At 32.5% G+C, this 22,970-nt stretch overlaps 1 protein-coding gene across 1 annotated transcript in view; it reads left to right on the top strand.

Annotated features, from left to right (window-relative positions):
- Positions 1-22,970, top strand: part of LOC106459457 — an 83,995-nt gene that overhangs the window by 10,222 nt on the left and 50,803 nt on the right. Inside the window, exon 2 of the mRNA XM_013919079.2 lies at positions 1,690-1,752. The gene's annotated coding sequence lies outside the window, so the exon portion shown is untranslated. The remainder of the gene's footprint in view (positions 1-1,689; positions 1,753-22,970) is intronic.

Here is a 22,970-nt window from a genome sequence, read left to right as displayed (position 1 = left end):
AGAACTTAACTGTCTACACTGTGTATTTGTGTTTTTTTTGTTGTTGTTTTTTTTACATGAAGTTCTTACAAGTGTAACTTTTTGTCAATGAACATATGTAATTTTATGAATTGCTTTTTAGGTGCTTGAGAGCATGGTCAATAAGTTGCAATCAACTTAAACTAGAAGCCCTAATGTAGTTAATGATATTCTGGATGATCCAGATTGTGTGATGTCATCTGAAAAAACAACTAAAGGAAATTACCATATACAAGCTGTATATACTCATGAATGCCATCTTTCCAGAACCTTTCTATTAGTACCACAACAACAGGAAATTAAGTTAACAGTATAATCACTAAAACAAAAGATATTGCCAGAAATCATTACTACCATCATTAAAAATGTAGAATATTCACTTCATCCTTATCACAGCATCAAGAAGGTGGACCATTACCATCATAATTACACCTGTTTTTATTATTACTACTAAAATAATAACGTATTAAGGTATATTTTGTTATACTAAAACAGGTAAGTAAGATGTCATTAACTTATAAGAAACGTTAAATTCCTTCTTCAAAAGTGAAGTCACCCCTGAAAGAGAAATCTCTACCTACAGAAAATACTTGTATTGTGATTTATTCAATTCTTCTATCTCAGTGTTTTTTAAGCATTGTGAAGAAATATTAACTTTTATTATAATGGCTACAAATTTTTTACAGATCTTAATATGGGTTTTGTTTTGTGATAAGAGTAAACTGAAAATACAAATGAACAAAGAATAATTATCAGAAAAACATAAATGTTGAGACCAAACAATATAACTTGCTGCCTATTCTATATAGGAAGATAAAAGTTAATAAGTGTGACAAGTCAAGTCTTAATAACATTTGAATTATAAAATAAAATAACAGAATAATTGAATCTTTGCATAAGTAATTTACAGTTAGAACCATATGAAAGCCAAATTTTATTTATTTATCATTTTTAAGCAAATATTTATTTCGTATTTTATAAACCAATGTATGTTTTGCACACGATGTCATGTAGGCAATCATATGCATTGTGAAAAAAAAATTATTATCCCAGAAATGGTCCAGAACTCTTATCTAATTTTAATCTAATGCTAAGTTTTAAACAATATCTGTATAAACTTTCATTAATTATTCTTATTCTAATTTCAATTAATAGTCATTTAAGTATATGTTGTAAGTCACATTGTCTATAATCAGCCATCTGTTTTTTCAGCGAATGACCAAAACACAATATTGTTTTTGCTAAACTGATGAAGCATATTTCTTTGAAATAGCTAACTTAATTAGTTAGTAGTACTAATAATAATAATATAAAATGCTTAACAGTCAAGAGAAGCTGGAAGATTCCTTACCATAGATGGCTTGATAAGCCGTGCCTTCCAACAAAAAAGCAGCTATATAATGGAACATCAAAGTCAATATTTTGTGTCAAATTATCTGTTCTGTTTTGAAATAACAAATATTTCAGAAACCCTGCATTTAATAGGTATGAATTATTTTCTAAACTGTGAATTTTTTTTATTTTATACATATACAATTTTTACCACAACAAAAATGTCTGTAATACTCCAACTGCTGGCAATAGAACAAGTTAATACAGTCATACATTTTTAAAGTTTCATAGAATAAGAAATTTTTTATACTAAATTATCATCTTTGATTTATCATTTAGATGAACAGATAGAAGACTGGCCTTATGTTGTTGATGCACTAATACAATATGCTATTAATTGTGGTAAGAGAAAAAAAGTTGTATATATTGATTAAGCTAATATCCTTATTTTGGGTGTTAGATGCATCTAGATAACTATTTATGGCTGTCCAAACTTTGTGTGTGTGTGTGTACATCAGTAATTGTTGACAGATGTCATGATAACTGAGTTACCAAATATATCTTAGGTTAGTCCATTGTTTTTCTGTTTACTAATTAGAAACCATAGCAGCTATGTCAGTTATTTTCTTTATAGTTTCATACAACAAAGAAATCTTTAAACACTTAATCTTAAACAATGTAACTATAGTTATTTGTTTTAAAATACATATATTTTTGTTCAGATATTAAAATCCAACAAATTCCATTTTTTTTGTTTCACAAGGAGGTCATTACCATAGCCAGAGCACCTTGCACAAACTATTCACCCCCCTGCAAAATTACCACATTTTGTTACCATCTGAGCATGAAATCATGAAATTTTCAAATGGGACTTTATATTTAGAAACTACACAATCTGCTCCAAACTGAAAAAGCTAAAAAAATGCTGTAAGTAAGTTAGATTTTCAAAGAAAATCAAAACATTCTCAACTGTATAAGTATTCAACCCTTTTTCTGTCACAACATTAAATCAGTTCAGGTGCAGAAGATTAGTTTGAAAGGTCAAAAAATTAGTGCAATGGTCTCTGCCTGTGTGTAATCAAAGTGATTTAACTTTATTTCAGAGTAAATGCATCTGTTCAAGCCACAACTTACATAGTGATACAACAAGCCAACCACGAAGACCAAGGAGCTTTCCAAACAAGTCAGGGATAAAGTGGTAGAGAAACACAGATCAGGAGAAAGTTACAATAAAATTTCAAAGTCGATGAGTATCCCTTTGAATATGGTGAAATCCATCATTAATAAGTGGAATGTGCTTCATACCACCCAGTAACTACACAGATCAGACTGCCCTTCCAAACTAAGAAGTCAGCCAAGCAGAAAACCACTGTGAAACCAAAAGTGACATTGAAAGATTCACAAAGTTCCATGTCAGTGTTCATACATCAACAATATCCTGGTCCCTACACAAAGCTGGCCTGTATGGGTGAGTGGCGAGAAAGAAGCCATTACTGAAGCAGAATTATCTTAAATCTTGTATGGAGTTTGAGACAAAACATGTAAATGACATTGGAAACATGTGGCAGAAGGTTTTGTGGTCAGGCAAGACAAAAATTGAGCTTTTTGGTTTAAATTCAAAGCATTACATCTGGTGCAAGCCCAACAGAGTATATCACCCAGTCAACACCATCCCAGCTGTTAAGCATGGTGGTGGCAACATCATGTTATGGGGATGCTTCTCATCAGCAGGGATTGGGAAACTTGTCAGGATTGAGGGGAAGATGGATGGTGCAAAGTACAGGCAAATCCTAGAGGAAAACCTGCTTGAGTCCAAGAATCTAAAACTGGGTCAAAAATTTACATTTCAACAGGACCATGACCCGAAGTACAAGACCAAAGCCACACTGGAGTGGTTTCAAAGAAGAAAGTGAATGTCTTGGAGTGGCCTAGTCAAAGTCCTGACTCTAATCCATTAAAAAATCTATAGCAAGACTTGAAGACTGCAGTCAAACAACCATCCCTAATGTACTTTACAGAATTGGAGCAATTTTGCAAGGAAGAATGGGTAAAAATTACACCATCTCATTGTGTAAAGCTGGTAGAGACCTATCCAAAAATACTCACAGCAGTAATTGCTACCAAAGGTTCTTCCACCAAGTACTGACTTAGGGAGCTGAATACTTATACAATCAACAAATTTCAATTTATATATTTTCTTTGCAGGTTTTGTTAACATTCAACCTCCTTCATACATAACAGTGTTAAGTTTGATCATTAGAGTTTTGAATAAAAACAAGTCCATTAAAAAAATGTTTACATTATTTGTATTTCATCAAAATATGACATTTTTTGGTTGGGGGGTGAATAGTTTTGCAAGGCACTGTATATTCTAAATAATTTAATGAAGTTGTGCTTTTGTGAAAACCGCTTGGTGGACAAATGAAAATTAGATTTATTTTTCTTGCTAGGACTAGTTTAAAAGAAATTATTTAGTTTTTTTTCCTTATCAAAAAATTAAAGTTACAGTTATGTTGCATGTTTAAATCAAGAACTACCAAATTACCCTTAAAGAAATGGGTTGTCTTTGTTTACTATAACTGCCCATATATTCCTACTGTTAGATACAGAAGAAACATAAATAACTTCTAAAATAACACTATAACATATTTTATATGGCTTGAAATTAGAGAGCTTCCTAATTTAAGAACCTATGTACTGCTCAGTTTGCATATTTATTGGATTTTTTATGTGTGTTTAGCTATTTCTATTCACAGAAAATAGTTGAATGATGACAAAACAATAATAATGTTTTTCATTCTATATTGGATGAACATATTCCTTCTCAAGTGATTTAATCAAACTATTATAGGATACTTATGTATAAATTTTATCTCAAGACATTTGAAAATTGATTATCCTGACAAAGGCACAGTACCACATATTGACACATTTGGACGTGCTGCTGTATTTTGTATTTAGCTAGATTTTAAATTCAAAACTATATATATCCAAATGTAAAGGGCATGACAAACTTTAAATTCTTAAATATTTCATTACTTATAAATACCAAGGATTTCTGCTAAACCCACAATATTACCAGGACTTTCCAGTTTTATCATTTTTGTAAAGTGCCTGAGCTTTAAGGAAATTAATGATACTTGTTTTGTTGAAAGATAATTTGTGACTGAAGTATTTGTGGTTAAGAATATTGTTTAGTTGATTTAGAAGTGGTAAAAGAAAAATAATATGTAAAACTTAAGAAGTGAGTTTTATTATAAATAGAATTCTAATTTCTACTTAAAAGGTAGTTTTTAAGAGTAATTATTTGAGAAAATAGTGTCAGTATAGCTCAATAGAAACAAATTTAGAGTACTGTGAAAGGTCAAAGAACAAACATCCCTGAATTGATATTATGTTTACCATTATTAAATAATTTTTGTTAGTAAAAAATTCTTATCTTGAAATGACTTCAGTGTTCTATGGCAATGATTCTTAGACAAAATGATGGAAAGTTAAGTTAAAACCACCAATTTTACATTTATAAAAAATAGGTATTTAACAAAAATATACAGCCTACCATTAAATAAACGGAAACCCTAATAAACCAACAGAACAGAATTCGTGCTATGAAAAGGAGTCAGGAGAATTCCTTCACATCAATTAGTTAATACTGTTGTAGGACAGGTGCAAGTAGAAGTTATCTTCATTGCATGGGCTACAAAGGCAGAATAGGTCGGTGGAGTCCACTTCTCACTCCAGACAACACTATACTTGACATTAGTGAGCATTACTGATGTTATCACTCTCTCCCGCCTTTTGAAACAATGTAATTGTTTTTATATTTGTACTCGGACAATGAACGCCCATGGCTTTTATGATTATTCACCCAGGAACTTTTCTGAACCGTTAGCAAGCCATGACAATATACGGCAGTATTTCTATTATGATGTGTAGTATCATTTTGGCAACTGGACAATCACAGCTGGTTTGCGAAGAAACAACCACTTCTGCTCAACGCGTCTCAAAATTTTTAGCAAAGCCTTATATTCAAGTACGTCAGTGACCAGTTAACTAGTTAAAGAAGTGTTTTCATAAATATAGAACTTTTGCTTGTTTAGCCCAAGTCGGAAGACGATGGCTTGAAGGTCAGGGCGTTACCATGTCAGTCGCCAAATAAAATACCCATTGAGTGTATGCGACCAATGCTTGATCATTCCCTTCGAAAGTAACCCTAACAACCAATGTCTAGGAACACATTCATCCAAGTCTTCATCAGTTGTCGGATACAATCCCATAGATCCAGCTTTCAGATATTTTAAATACGATAAATAACCATGCCTTCAGTTTTGCAAGGGGTGGATCCAGTAAATTAACAGTAATCTTGTACCTTTTGTTTCATGTTTGTTTAATAAAATTATATTCTTTTTGGGGAATTGTTATATTTACTGTTTGAAAGGCTGTATACATGTGAAAGTATAATGTATTTATCAACAATCGGCAGTTGAAAGTGAAATAAATTTCGGATAACATGAGCCTATTTAATTTAGGTAGAAACAGAATCATAAAGTTTATGATATAATAGTATTTAATTGGTACGGGAGTCGTCAGGAATAAGGACAATAAATGTGACTAGTGTCACCGAGCTGCTCGTCCTTTTAGCCGTGGAGATGTTATAACGTGACGATCAATCTCACTATCCTTTGTAAAAGAGCAGTCCAAGAGCTTGTGGGTGTGGTGTTGACTAGCTGCCCTCCATATAGTCTATTACTGCTAAATTAGGGACGAAAAGCGCAGATAGCCCTCTAGTAACTTTGCATGAAATTCAAAACAAGACAAGAACTTTTCATCGATAAACTTCCAGTAAAATCAAAAACTAAAGACGTTAAACATTGCACCATCAGGAAGCAAACATGAAAAGACAGGATGTTTATTTCAACTGGATTTTAATGATCTTAGTTGAGACCGTTATTTTTGTCTTCAGGGAGGTAGAAACAGAAAATTTTGAAAGTTGAAAGGAAAAAAGCTAGCAACAAAAACTTTAGTACTCTCGACTTTTTCAACAAATAGAAACATTTTAAGACAGTACCTACTATGAATGATATTGGAGTATAAAGACTATATTATTTAAACCAACTTACATTTATAAGCATAACAAACAGTCTTGATACCATATAGCTATTTTTTTATTTCCTGAGTAGAACTTCAATTAACATCACTATTTAGTTTGGGCATCTGCTTTAAAAAAACCGTGTTTGGAGACCACTGTTTGCTGTCACTTCAGTTTGCAGTAAATTCAGTAAAGATTTTCTAGAAAAAAAATATTGTTCATAATTGGAAACGTAACCAGGTAAATGTATACCTATTTCACTAAGTACTTTGGACAAAATAAATACACCTAAAGCTGGGTTTAGAAACGTTGACGAAAAATAGTGCCAGGGGGGCTTTATATTATTTCTTACCATTGATAAAAGTTTCAATTTCGCTTTATGCTTTGTTAAATACAAACAACTCTTTAAATCAAATAAAAAAAAGATAAATAGGTATTACTCCCATCGATTACTCCCTTAATGGTAATATAATACTTACATCAAGATCTTCAAATAAAAGAAGTTCAGTTTAAAGAGCGTTTAACTGAGAGATTTCTCTTACAACGAGATCTGACAATTTGGCTGATGAAAAAATGAAGAATTTAAATCTCTGGGAAATAAAAACATAGATTCTGATTAATAAAATGATCGTTAAAAAGCAACTTAGACGAAAGATTTATTTATGACTTTCATCATACGTAACTCGTGTGAGGTGATAAAAAACAAACCTTGTTGTTCATGTAACTATTTCTTACAGAATCTTCTGAGTTGCTTTTCATTTCAAATATTACGATTGTTTCTAGGGGAGAAAAGGAAGCTTCATTAAACTTTTTTAACACTTCTTGAATTTTATTAAAAGGCACAACAAAATTATTATGAATTATGTATGCAGTTTTGTTAAAATATTTGTAGTCTTAATGTTTTATTGTACACGTCTTTTAAATAAAACGAATTTTTATTAATTAAAATAAGTTTATCTTTCTTTCTCTGCGGTAAGTCTTCGGATTTACAACGCTAAAATCAGGGGTTTGATTCCTCTCGGTGGACACAGCAAATAGCTCATTGTGGCTTTGCTATAACAAAAGACACATACACACACTAATCTACAAAGTAGTTTAATTTATGGCATTTTCACACATTCACGTATCACTTGTTCTGTATAACTAAATCAGTTGAATTTTGTAAAGTATTAAAATAGGAAGTATAAAGTCATGATGAAGGTAAAATGACAGTTGTTGATGTCAATGAATGTATTATTTTTTGTAGTTGGTTGTGTTTAAAATTTGTTTCAAGAAAACATTAGCTGTGTTTTTTATAATTTAATTTGAAATTGTAATTCAAATAAAGGTTAAATAACGCAGCCAAATGCTCACTAGACTAAAAGTTTTATATATGGAAATAAACTTGCGTCAATATTTGTTATCTCACGTTATAGGCTCACAACAACACAAATAAAATTAGATTCTAGTACTTCATAATCTTAGTACTTTTAAACAGTTTAGTGTTTGTACTGGCATTGGATTCTCAGTAGTTATTCTAGGGCTCAGCTTAACTATTTTGTCATTAAATTAATTTTATGTATGTTACTTATACACAATAATCACTTTGACTTAAAGGCAATCTTCGGCAGGTCTAAATATTTGCAGATACATTTAACATTACTTATCGAATTCTAATATGGAGTTCGATTCACAAGCGCCAGTCTTTATCCTTCTTCCTCTCTTCTATTCTCGTATGTAATAAACAGAACAGGGTTGAAATTCTCAAAAAAGAAAAGAAATAAAAGGGGTTCTCAGCTGGATTAAGTGGATTTGTTTTTGAAGAAAAAAATGTACGTGCAAACATAAAAAACGACAATTTGAGTGTCAATGAGTAAATGCTTTCTGACAGAACAATGGAACGCACGCGCATCCGAAAAAGCAGCTCAAATAAGTCCCGGTAGTAGTACCACCTTAAAAAATAAGATCCGGTATTCAATACCGGTGAGTACCGGCAGAATTTCACCCCTGGGGAAGAATACAATGTCCTGAAATGAATGGCATATAATAGTCCTTTAACTATTCATAAACTGTACACTTGTACCAGCCTCTGTATGTTTCCACCAAGCAATAATCACATACTTAATCCTTTTGACTGTATAGTTGTTATATCATACCGAAATTTCCTCATAATATTAAGAAAAATATAAATCTATGTTAAGTGTTATGAAATCAGATACAATTAAGTTTCTCTTCTATTTTTAATTATGTAATTAAAAAAAAGACATAAACATGAATTAGAAGTACTGTTACGTTAAACTTCCTTTCGGCTAAACAACAATACGAACTAGATCTTTTTTATATTATTTTCATATAAGTAATGGCTAAAGTCAGTGTGAAACAGAAAAAGAAAAACTAGATTAAATCAAGGATTAATGAAAGACGACCTACGTAATCCATCATTTGAAAAATTGTATACCTGAATTGGGTAAGTTTAATTACTGACTTAAAAATAAGTGTTTAAACAAATCGAACGATAATGTCATTAAAAGGGTAAAGTTTACCCAATATCTTATAACTAATGTGTAAATAATATAATAATGCCACAAAATTTGTTAAATTCATTTACTATATTATAAAGTAAGCGTTTGAACAAATCACACAATAGTGACACTAAATGGGTAACATTTAGCTTCTGTCTTAAAAAAATTGTTTGTTTGTTTGTAATTAAGCACAAAGCTACATAATGGGCTATATGTGCTCTGCCCACCACGGGTATCGAAACCCGGCTTCTAGCGTTGTAAGTCCGCAGACATACCGCTGTGCCACTGGGGGGCATCTTAAAAAAATAGCTTCAACAAATCATACTATATCAGTAAAGCTACCATTAATTATCTTTTACATTTGGTATGGGTGTTATGGCACAAGGTTACTAAGACTATTTGCACTAACATAAAATGGAACATATGAAAGTGCAAAGGTTATTAAAAGTAGGAGAATCATAACAAACAAGAAGATTTAATTGTAAAAGTAAATGATAAAATTCAAAACATTGATAGGACCGGTATCTTTCAAGAAGTCAAATATTTCCTAGTATATATTGCACAGGTTTGTGCTTAAGAAAAGGGGTCGAGCCTCCCAAGTCCTTCCCTTCGTTGCACACATGAAAGAAGGTTTTTTTTTATTTGATGTTAAAGTTTTAGCGGTTTAACTGCGATCGCCATCAAGCTGTACAGTTATATTATCCCGATTTTAAGTTTGATTTCACTGGTATAATGAAGTACGAGGGGAACAACAATAAGTGTTTAAAATTTTTTACCTAGTGGCTCTGAAAGGTTCAATGTTACGTTGGACTGTATTTTATATTCTCTTAAAAGTAATCAGCATAAAACTTGTTATGTAGTTTCTAATTTCAGTCGTCAACTTTTCAACAAGAACAGCATCCTCCCCTAGTGGCACAGCGGTATGTCTGCAGACTTACAACACTAGAATCCGGGTTTCGATACCCATGGTGGGCAGTGCACAGATAGCCCATCGTGTAGCTTTGTGCTTAACTTCAAACAAATTAACAAGTATAATAATCGCTTTACAGCAAATGTATCTAATAATGTAGATTTGAGGAAAATATTAAAGTGGAATTTACCAAAATTGTGTAGGTTGTGTTTCAGTTGAATTTCAAATATTACATTAATATTTCCTGCTACATATTTCTGGCGATTTCACAAACTTATACAGCGCATCATTTTGGGAAATCAGATGACTCATGCATTGCAAGTAACTGCACACCTAACTACACATAAAATCAAAATTTACCAGCTTGGCCTTTCTGGTCTCAGTTCGAAAACATATTTTAAATAAAACTTAACTCATATCGTAAATTTAGAATATCCATTATTAAAAGAGAACACATAAAATTTGTATTTAATTATAAAAAATGTAATTGTGGTTTATTTACAATGGATTGAAGTATTTATTGCATTCCAACTTGACATGTAAATTAATGGGACCTTGTATCATCTATGAAAAAAAAACAAAAAAACATTGACTAAGTCTCTAGAGCGATATAACTGTGTTAAGCTTCTGGTAGTCTTCTCAAAAATTTAAGAACTTGAAAATCACTTTAGATACTAGGATTTCACCACTTTGACCTGTCCAATATTATAGTACGAAACAATGAAACATATTAAGTCCATACCAGTAGCAAAACTCTACCATAGCTAAAACACTGTAAATTCTGAAAAGGCCAGCCAGTTTTGGATTGAAAGAACACAAAGGTGAGTGAATAAAAACATACAAATTTTCTTTGTGTTATATTGTTTAAAATGTATATTTTGTTGGGTAATTTGCTTGAAACATTTAGTAAATGATAAAGAAAATTTAAAGAACGCTATTCAATCATTGATAAGTGAATATAAATATATTTTTAAATTTAAACATAAAAAACAGACTAGACAGTCAGAAGAGCAGAATAATTTACCTATAACAATGCATGACTAAGTGGTTTACGTTATCTATATGGCTTGCTCTTCTTGTTATTTCTTAGTTAATACAACTGGAAATAATTAGGGGTTAAAATTTAAAGTATTTTTATAAAAAACAGAAATAGAAAATTGCTGCAATGTTTGAGTGAAAGGCATTTTCGCCAGTGTTTTATAACAGATGAAATTTAGTTGAAATGATATTACACATTCTTTTTATCGGATAACCGCATTGAACCAACTTAGAACGGTGTGATGAAAATTGTTATTAGTTTTATTTTATTTAATATCATATCCACTACCAATTAATAGATAATGCTCCACCATCTTAAGAATTTTATGCCAACAAGTCTTTATGTATTATAAACGAATAGTATTTCAACTAACACTAATGAGCTCTAGTGTAGACCAGGAGATCTGGTCGACAACGCCGTGCAACAGAGAATTGCTGTTGGTTATGAAGCACAAAGCTACACAAAGGGCTATCTGTGCTCTGCCCACCACGGGTATCGAAACCCGGTTTCTAGAGGTATACGTCTGCAGACATACCACTGTGCCACTGAGGGGCAGCAACAGAGAGAAAGTAGTTAAAACTCTGTTAAACATTTTTTATGTGTCTGGTGTTTCATGTTGGCCATAAAAGAACGATGTGATTAAAATTAGTATGAATTTTATTGTGACTTAACACTATGCATATTACACATAAAACCAATAACAATTAAACTCTATTATATACATTTAAAACATAGCATAATTCCTAACAAGAGATAAACACAGCGTTATAAGACAATTAATATAAGACATTTCTAGTCAGATCGGATGAAGACATACACAAGTTGGGCCATACCGTAAGGCCCACAGCTGAGTTGAGGGGCCTATGCGTGGTCAGACTTCTTTGCTCCCCCCTCCTCAACTTTTGTGAAATGACGCTCCTGATTGTATTTATGCGCAAACAATAGTTCCCCACACGTAAAACATGATCTAGGACATTATAAAACTGTATGACGTTAAACCTTGTTAATGGTTGTAAAATAATGCAGGTTCGCCTAACTTTTATGCTGAACACATTATCTTCACATACAGCCTTTAAATCATTTCTAATCATGATACGTTATTAACCAGCTAACGTTCTACCTTTCTGAGCAGGCAGCAATAGTAGATTTTACGTATTCGTCATATTTGAAAGACATATATGGCTGAAATTTTGTAAATTTTAAGTTACAACAAAAAATCCTAAGACGCCACAATGAGCTGTTTTTACACTAGTTTTTTTAATGATAAAATAAATTAAACTTGTTCACCTATCTCATGTTTCCAGTTTTTATGTGTATATATATATAACAGATATTTAGCTGAGCAATTTATAAGAGTTTCGTATTTCTGCTATTAACTTGAAAGTGTAGATTTGAAGAATGTTATGTGATTCATACCAAAAGAAAAATATCAATTGCGTCAAGAATTTGTTACGGGATTCTAACAAAAACGTAACCTTAAAAACAAAACTTTACATTTCGTTTTACATGACTTCTGTTTTTACAAAAAATAAAAAAGTGGTAAGTGATATCTGAAGCGTAACCTGTGTAACAGTTTTAGGCAATTTTCCTAACAAAATTGACAGATTCGTAGAACATTCACTTTTTAGATAAACTGAATTTTTTGAAATTTGCAGTAGAGAGAGAAATGGAGAATTTTTCATTCATTTAGAACTATCGACAAACCAGTTTGAACATCACTGATCAGTAGAGAGAATTTGAAATTAATGGCCTATAGATGTTACAATTACGTGTGTATATATATATATATATTGGGAAGGTCAGTCTCCTGTTACTGTAAAATGTAATGAACACTGTACATCTAAATTACAGAATGTTAGCTAATAATGACAAATATAGACACATTTCAAAACGGTTACAATAAAACTAGCAGTTATTGTTTCTTACATAGTGTTAAGACAATGAAATTGGATATTTTACACTTGTGGGTAATCTCTTCATAAAAACACTGAACACAGTGAAAGTATTACTTAAAACGTGAATACTTTTTATACTCTCTCTCTCTAAAAAGTTTAAATTAAGAACATTGGATCTGATAATGTTAAATTTAATAAAAAATAGATATTTCGCAACTCTGGGGAAGACACCGAATACTTCAAGCATAATTTAAACTATTTCTTTCAAAATTCATTCAATATGTTGTAGATATCCATGTTTGAATGTAGAAACTGTAAAAAATTAAAATAGCTTACATTACATTTGAGATTGGTGTTGAATTTGCAGTTTATTAGAATACTCCATAACAAGTATGCATAGGAATATTTTACGTTTTGGCATTGAGTATTCCAATATATGTAAACTATAATTTTAATTTTCTCGTAGCATTATTTACTTTTTAAGAATATTTTAGAATTTCTTTCGTCTAGTTGTCACTATTACATTATTTCACTATCTTCAAAACATAAAATGGATAGCTGGCGCCTTACAGGTTACACAGATAGGTTTGCCACTGATTGGTTGTTATTAATTTCCTGGGAAGTAAAGGCTTGCCAAGACTAACAGCAGTCATAGCACAGAAACCGTTCAGTTGTGTTACTCCACTGACATCTAGACACGGTACGTCAGGTCGTGTAGCCATATGTGCACTGTCGTATATAAGGGTGTGTCGAAAAGAAACAGCTAAAGTAGAGGAGGATATATGCCTAAAATAGAACGTAATTATTTTAAAGACAAGATGTTCTCTAACTTGAGAAAGTTACTCGGTGTCTGTGCAGTGTCAATTGTTTTTAGATTTGCAGGTTAATACCTGGTATGAGCGACTATACAATTAACTTGGCTTTAGACAAACCTATTGAAGTTATGAATTCATGTGACTTCCATTCTTTAGTTTATAGTCCTGGTATCCTTCATAATTGTACATCAAATCAGTCTGAGGATCCGACCACAGATATTAATCAAAATACAGGAGCTTATAAGCAGAAGAACACCATCTTTTATTCGTCGGACAATGGTTAGTAGATACATACGCAGTCACCGTTATTATTAAATGTTATTGTTAGAATTCATATCCATAACACATAAGTTACCGTGTATCAATATATTTATTTTATTTACAGAATATTGCCCTTTATTTGATATTAATGAGGAGAAGTGATAAAAAACGTTATACATTAATGAAATGTGTTTAAAGGAGTACTGGTGAATATACAGGGAGGGCCAAAAATGATGATATAATTGTTTCACTTAGAACACTATTTTCAAATTAGTGGAATAATTGCAACCCAAAAGAATAATTTATTAGATATACAAAGGTCTTCATTTGTCCCCCCCCCCCCATTGTGTAACTTTGTGCTTAACACGAACAAAATCAAACCATTTGTCTCCAGTTCTGGATATTTGAACATTTTCAAAGTGGAACTTAAATTGTTGTCAGAAACATCATTAGAAAAATCATGAGGATAGTATTTTACATTTTACCTCAGCAATGTTTAGTTCTTGTAGCTCTAGGAAGCTTTTTAAAACGCTACATGATCAATGTATAGTTTCAGTTTCTAGATGAGATAATTTATTATTCTTAGATAAGTATTTAGTTGTAGCAAAATGTCATTAATTAAATCCATTTAAAGTTTAATAACATTTATTTGTAAACTATGTTCAAAGAAAATTTAGACAATGTTTTCTATGAAAGTTTGGAATAAAGCGTATATTTTCATTGCTCATGAAGCTTACTGAATACTAGTAAAAAGTATATTTTATTCTTCGAGAGACCAAATCTTCTAGGACCAATGATCTATGGTTTCCACAATCTTTTTTTATTCAAAGATTATTTCAGAATTAGTAAAACAATTTTCAGAAGTAAAATATTTTTATCTTGTTTGTCATTTCTTGATAATTCATTTGAGCAGAAAGTGAAGAAACTTTCTGTCGTATTTAATTTAAAAAATTTCACAGAATGAATAAAGACTGTTTCAAGAATTTGGATAAGTCATTTCGAATTTGTTGTAATGTACGACCATCAGAGACATGGTTATTGTTCTTGTTGTTTTGGCCCAAAGCTACAAAATGGGCTAATTGCGTTCTATATACCACAGGGAATTAAATTCCGGATTTTAACAATGTAAGTACTTACACTTACAACTGGCCCATTGTGGGGCCAGATACATTATGTACTTTTTATTTCAACAGTGTCAGTTTCTACAACCAAAGTTGGAATGGGGTGAGGCTTTTTTTTTGCATCTTCTGTATTTTGTAATATGACCAAAATTGTTTTAGAATTTTGTAGTCTAATATATATATTATATTAATAAGATTTGTTGGTAAAGCACAATAACAGCATTAAATATATCTTGCAATATGAAGGTTTCTTATACATGATTTTCCTTTGGTGTGAATCTTGTAATTTTAAGTTTACTTGTTTCGAAGATTAATTTTATGCTTGAAATTCTATAATTTGTTTTTTGGGTTTGTGTTAGAGTAAATTCCTTTGATTTCTGCAAGTGGTGAAGTGATCTAGGAAGGTTCTGCTAATGTATGACGAATCGTGAATAAATAGAGAGGGCTCTGGTAGTTGAAAAATACAAGTTTGTTCCAGATTAGATAGGAGATCTTGGGTTGGTTCCTTGAGAGTCGACTAGCTGGTTAACTGTGGTTAAGATGAAACGAATGCCAGCTTCAGACATCTTCAACGGGTTTGTGGATATTAAGTCTCGTACTACTGTTCAGGTATAGTGCTTATGAAAGTCTGGTTTTACTGCATTCTTAACGTATTGACCTCTTGACAGAACAGCCCCTCTCCATGTAGAAGTTCATGCTTAGTGGGGTCGGTAGGCACTGATGTTTTACTTATTTTCAATGGATAAAAATTAAAGAACAGAAATACAATCCATCGACCACAAACAATGATAACTTTGAAGGCGGATATCCACCACCTTTCATACTTGTATGATGATTTCTGGTACTCTCTACTTTATCAGAAACATATATAGAGAGAATATGTTTTTACTTCGTATAGACAAGATTGGATGGTCTTGCTGGCTCTCTAACACCATTCAAGAAATTATAATCTGGTGACCGGCTGGTTGAAGTATCATAACCACAGGACTTTGAACTTTTCTTGAAATCGAAGGCCATTGGATGAATACTTTTTGAACTGGCCCCTAACATTTTTTTTTAATTCATCGAGAGGAGTCATTGTTAAGAGGAATATTTTTAACATTTTAGAGTTGGATATTCTTATTGAAGTTTTCATGAAGAACTGTCAGCTGTAAGCCAAATCTTCACCTGTAAGTATGGAATATATGTGCTGGTTAGGGTGCTCTTGCTGACTTTTACATCAGTGTAAAAACCTTTTGAGTCTTTCTCCAACTACGTGCATGCTCTATTTTTTCCGTTGAATAAACGGGTGGATAAATATACGTCTACCCATCTTATTTCAGTAACACTGACGAGAGATCGCAACCAGTTCTATTAGTCTCAGTGTATAAGACAATTATTTGGTCTCACTAGAATCTTCTCCACCTGATGAGGACTTGTCTCTTCATTTCCAGGCAGAGTCCATGAGAAATTTAAAAAAGTAGTATTAAGAAAACCCCTTTATCTAGATCTTATACACAATCTAGTCGAAAATAGCCATACTGATACAAAGTCACTGACAATGTTTTCATACTAGTTTAGATGACATCAACGCATTGATTGATTCATACCATCATGTATGTATCCTTACAGAAGATATTTCTAAAAGGTGCCGACACTGTCACCATTCATCTGCTTTCTTTATTCAACAAGGACAGATTATGTGAAGGGTAAGTTCATAGAGGAGTAGCATTGCTGTTTAATTAGCATATTCCCTCCATAACTGCACAACTTACTATACCTGTGGAGCCACCGGCATCCATTTTCCCATTGATTGTACCATCACATTATGTTATTTTTACCTATCACCAGGAGACGTGATTGATCATGAAAACCTTAATGATCTTATTGAGTTGTTACCAGCTCCCTTAGTCATCCCGGGAGACATGAGTGGACATATTGTATTTTAAGGTGGTGAAGATATTGATAGGATGGGTCGAACTGTGGATGATTTGCCCTGATATCGTAATATATCTTTCTCCAATTCTACCAAATACACCCATTCCCATGCCCTAAGCCAGGCTTTTACTGGCACTAATTTGTCTATTAGTGCTACTTTTCTCATCCTTTATTTTTCATTTGGAGGTCGATAATGATTTATGAAACAGTAATAATTTTTCCATCATTCTGAGAGAGATTGGATGCAGTTGACGCACCAAATTCATGTACCAAAACGGAAGTGCCTGATCCACTCTATAAGCATTTGATCCTGTCATCATTAGCCTACCACCTGTTGATGATGCTGTGGGGGAAATAATCAACCATGTTGTCTGTGCAGCTGTCCTTAACATCCCCAAAACTTCGACATGTTTCTACCATGGGATATCTTCTTCAGATATATTATTGTTACTTAATGCATAAACTTTCAAAATAATTATCCGTGAATGGCAGATGATACACCAAAGCCACAAAAAATTCTGGATTAAATTCACTTCCAATATCTCTTCCATCATAAGTTCCAAGATCGTTTGGAACAAAAGTTGAAAGGACGATGGGAAGTATACAATCCACCCACTTTAAATCTTGCAATTCAAAGGTTAAGAAGATTTTACTTCCAAGAAACTATCAACACTCTTGGAGAGTACTTTCCCGCCACTAAAGCACCTTCACATATTATTTAGTTTTCACAGTCATAAGGCACAAGTCCAAAAATTCCCATCTTCTTTTTGGCTATTTTCACTTTTGACTATAATTGATTATTCAATCTGGTGGAACTCAAATTTGCTATACACCAGTCTAGTAGTACATTACTCAGACAAGATTATGTTCATTATAAGATACTTTTCCACCTCACTCCAGCATCGTTTGGCTTTCATCTGGTTATTTTCAATGGGATTTGGCAGAGAAAGAAGTTTCCTGGTTTATAACATCAGACTACCGGCATTATTTTTACTAACCCTAGGAAGAATTGCAAAATTTCTTCTAATAATAGATCTTTCCACCTGATTACTTTTTTGAGTAAAGGTTTGTAGGGGATGGTTAATTCTCTTCTTGTTTATTTTATAGAGTCATACAGCCTCCTCTGCAACACCCAATGTGGTTTCAAAAACCAGTAATCCACTAAGGGCCATCTGTCTTAACTAGAAATATCGATCAGAGAAGCTTTTCTGAAGAGGGAGCATCTTGTCCTTGAGAAGGCTTATGACATCAGATGGGGATCTGATATGTTATAGGACCCCAAACCTTATTGCTTGTGTGACTATTTACCCACTTGTATCTGCAAGTTTTAGCAGAGATCATTCCAGGTCTGGGAATAACACCATTCAAATTCTTCACAAATTAACTCGGAATAACTTAGGGCTTTGTCTTGAATACTGCACATCAATATCATAACTGAATAGCTTCATCCAACATTCAAAAATAACCTCTATATCAATGACTTGCTGATTTTCTGTCATTCATCGATTGTGAGGCATAAGGGGGAAACATCTTCAAAGCGTTCTCAATAAATAATGTGAATGGACCACTGCAAATAGTTTTACAATTTTGTCATGTAAAACCGCTTGCATGCATTTCTCTCACCAAAGGGAATTGAATCCTGATCCTGAGTTCCACTTGGGAGGCTAAACCAAAGTTCTTAGGAGTTTTCTTTGTCAATAAACTAACTTTCATTTCACACATCAAGCAACTCGTCTAAAGCAAATTCTTAATACAAGTTTATAGCAATATATTAGAATAATAATTCTATTCCTGATTAGTTAGCACTAATTTCATTTCACACTTTTAAACTGGTACAAAGTTTTACATATGCATTTGAAACCTAGCTTTTGTTATTTTCTAAAGTTCGTCCCTAGGTGGAAGGGTGATGAATGAGAACTTACAGCTCAAATAGTTGGAACTCGATCACTACAATGGGTACAGCACAGATAATCTATTGTGCAGATTGAGATTAGCAACAAAGTGTAGTTATTTAGTTGCATTTGGTTTAAGCTTTACTTCTGTATTCTTTATATTAAACTTAGAACCATTTATAGTTTTCTATTATATGTATATCAAAGTTATAAAAGTTCAAAGTTGCACAAAGATTTTATGGACACTGCGTATCTATAATAATAAAAGGACGTGTCTGTGGGTCTCTCTGTGTGTGTATGACCACCACAAGTTCAAAAGAAAGAACCTAGAAACCTGAAATTTTGTACACATACTAAGTGGACCCTGAGGGTCAGTACCTGGGTATTATTACCTATCTTTTTCACGTGCGTGCATGAATGTGCGTGCGCATCTTTTTAGTGAGGCAATAAAGCGAAAGACCACATAGAAAAGAAGTGGTTCCTTATATTACAAATGGAAAGCACAGACAGACACGCACGTGGTCTGCGTCTGCGTGATTGTCATAGCTCCAAGAGGAAAGAACCTAGAAACCTGAAATTTTGCACCCATACTAAGTGGACCCTGAGGGTTTGCACCTAGGTATTATTACTTATCTACATGTGTGTGTGTGCATCTTTTTATACGAAAAACCATATAGAAAACAAATGCAATCACCATAGCTCCAAGAAGAAAGAACCTAGAAACCTAAAATTTTGCACCCATACTAAGTGGACCTTGAGGGTCAGTACCTGGGTATTATTACCTATCTTTTCCACGTGCGTGCATGAATGCGCGTGTGCATCTTTTTAGTGAGGCAATCTAGCGAAAAATCATATAGAAAAGAAGTGGTTCCTTATATTAAGTTCAATATTGTTTTATAGTGCTGATCTTAATCGCCTATTGACAATTAATGTAATTGATATAATAGTTTGAAGCTATGCCTCTTATTATATGTATATATCTATAAATCGCAGACAGACAGACAAGCACGTGTGTACACGTGAGCATTTTTTTAATGAGGCAATCTAGCGAAAAACCACATAGTAAAGAAGTGGTTCCTTGTGTAACAACTTCTAATATATAGAAAAGGCGGTGCGTTTTGGTAATAATGCGTTCAAATAATGACTTTTATATCATGTTGCTTAGCAATAAATTTATAACCTAATATTGTTGTTAAGAGGCTATGCACTGAAAGTATAAAATGAAATGTATAAAATACAAAATTCAAAAAAAAATTGTTGTTTTCTAATTTAGAGGCCCCGTTAATAAAAGAGGTTTGTTTTTATTATTATTTAAGTTTAAAATCGGAGGACAAGTCAAAGGGAAGGTTACCTATATAAACAGGCCATATCCCGTAAAAGAGCAACAAAAGTATATAGGTTATAGTTTTATGCTAAAATGGGTTCAGAATACACACACTGGCAAAGTCATCTAGAATAACTCAACGTCATAACCTGAGCGAAGCCGGGTACTTTCGTTAGTATTTGATAAACACAAATACTAGTCAAACGCTTTGAAAAATAATCTGCATTACTAAATTAGGTTAAACTGTCTATTTGTAAAAAATTGGCAAAATATTTTTACAACAGCATTTAACTGACGAATTTGGGTCATCAACTAATCAATGGTCCTTGCCTCATAAGAAAAACATCTTATTACACATACTAATATACACCTACACTACTCAGTACAGCTATAGATATTAATCCACCGTGAATACTTCACATTTTTGATATTGCTCTTTTCTTTTACACGAAAACGTGTTTTATATAGAAACAAAATTTGGTTTAGCCTTGTTAAAATATACTGAGTTTAAGTGTGTTATATTAAACTGATTTTGGTGCCTTTCCAAATTGTTGCAGTCTATGTCACCATATGCAATAACGTTCTATCTGATTATCATGCATTTTGACAACAACCCTGCAGCTTAGTTTCTACTGCAAGAGATATACGGATATTAAGGCTTTCATATATAAAGCACGCCACTCTCCTTTCCTGTATGCTTTCAATAATGTATCTAGTATATGAGGATGATTGGGTTTCCCAGTTCTCAGTTCAACAGACAAATCTATACATGCTGCATCTGGTAACTTGGCCAGTATATCTTGATATGGAATAGCATATATACTCATTTCATTGTCCAGCTGCTTGAAGTATATCAAAGGTAAACAGATATTTCATGGAAAAAAAACTTGTGTACGCATGACGTATGTTCACTTTTTCAGATTGAAATCCTTTCTAATTTTATGTTGTTGTTGACTTTTGCCATTGACCTTTGTGTTCATAGATTCTCTGGTGTTGCCTGTCTGTCTTGGATGCTTCTGGTGCTTTTAAGTAATCTGTATTCATTTGTTTTCCAATGCCATTAAATACAAGGGACATTACCATCTTGTAAGTTCTAAGTCTATGGCCTGAGCATTTGTTTATGATTTGAGTGTATGACTATTTTGCGTTAGAAAGGGATGTTACACACGTTTCCCTAAAGTGATCAATTTTCAGTGGCATCTTATGACGAATGAATTGATATGTCATGGAAGCAACTTGTGTGCACATGACTTGGGTCACTTTTCCAGATAGAGATCCTTCTTGACTATGTCATGTACTGTTGTCTGGAAAATTTTTTCAGCTGCTGCCACTGACATTTGTGTTCGTGGATTTTCACCAGCTGGGGCATGAATCCTTACAAGTATTTTTCTGGGTGGTTTTGATGCCCCAATTTGATCTATATTTCTTTGTTTTCCAGTTCTATTAAGTGCAAGGGATATCCCTAAATTGTACAGTTGCAAACTCTTTTGAAATGCGATCAGTTTTCAGTAGCATCACACTATCTATGTAACTCCAAGCAATGTCAAAATGTAGTAATAATGAAAGTTGTTCCACAGCGACTTTACACCGGCTGTGGTTGTAAAGTGACTTGCTAATTTGTATATTCAAAATCATTTAAATATAACGTAATAAATCCTCTGTATTTGTGTTTTTTGTTTAAATATTCAATACATAAAAGAAAAGAAACTGTTTTTGAAACCCCTAAAACATTGACAAGATGAATGATGCTTGTGGTTTTATTTACAGACTTTCAGATCTAATGGATTGTTTCGTTAGCACTAGTTGACTGATAATTTGCAAGGCATTTTTGATGAAAGCACCTGGACAGTGTTTATGATTTATATAAAACGTTCTGGCTTTTTATTTAAATCTAACCTATCAAGAAATGTTTTTCAAGAATCTAACTGTAAATTCGTATAATTTTGCAAATGTAGACATCCCACACAGCTGAGATGTATTTTAAACCCAACTGTCAAATACATTTTTTTTTATTTTAGATTTATGGTCCGTATTCCTGTATTAAAGCCATCAAATGTATCTTATAAATTTACTTGTCCCTGCTGACAGCTAGGCTATATTGGGTCAACTGAAAGATAATTGTTAATTCGTGTGAAAGAAGATGGTACAAAAAAGTATTGAAATCGGACTTAAGACTTAAAAACATATACCTACTTTGGCAACCATATAATGTTAATCTGAGCCAAAGATTAGATGAAAGTTTTAAGTTTTATGTAACTCAGTTTTTTTTAGTTTTGACTTTTTAGTTTCGATACTTTTTTGTAGCATTAAAACTTTCTACATTGCTATAGCTAGCTAAGTTACATATATATCGATTCCTAGTTGTCTTTAGAAAATTTGATTTTTTTTATTTGTGCTTGTGTGTTTTGGGAGCTTTGCACTGGTCTTAGTATAAACTTTTCTCCTTCTATTATTCTATTCAAGATAATTCTAGTAATAATACCTGTGACGGATTTATTATTATATATTTATCTTAATATCGATGTTTGTTTAAATTAAATTCATATTTAGAAATGTACATAACTTATACTATTCAGTATGCATCGCGAAACTCTCGCCTATTCCTTACAGAAGATTCTAGAGTGTAAGAATCAACAATATATGTGTATACGTAAACGCTAGTGTTAGCATCAGTATTGTTACGTAAACTGAAATTTCGAGAAACTCTCCACACGCCTATAAATATAACCAACGTGACGCGCCAAAAACAGTATCTATAGTTGGTGTGCTATAAACTTCTGAGGCTATAATCGTGATTGTTATAACGCTTTTTAATCGGAAAGCTTAAGATATTTGACCAGGAACATTTATAAATTT

The sequence above is a fragment of the Limulus polyphemus genome, unplaced genomic scaffold (genome assembly GCF_000517525.1).
Source record: "Limulus polyphemus unplaced genomic scaffold, Limulus_polyphemus-2.1.2 Scaffold611, whole genome shotgun sequence".
In the NCBI taxonomy this organism is placed as follows: Eukaryota; Metazoa; Arthropoda; class Merostomata; order Xiphosura; family Limulidae; genus Limulus; species Limulus polyphemus.
This window is presented reverse-complemented; position numbering and strand designations above follow the sequence as displayed.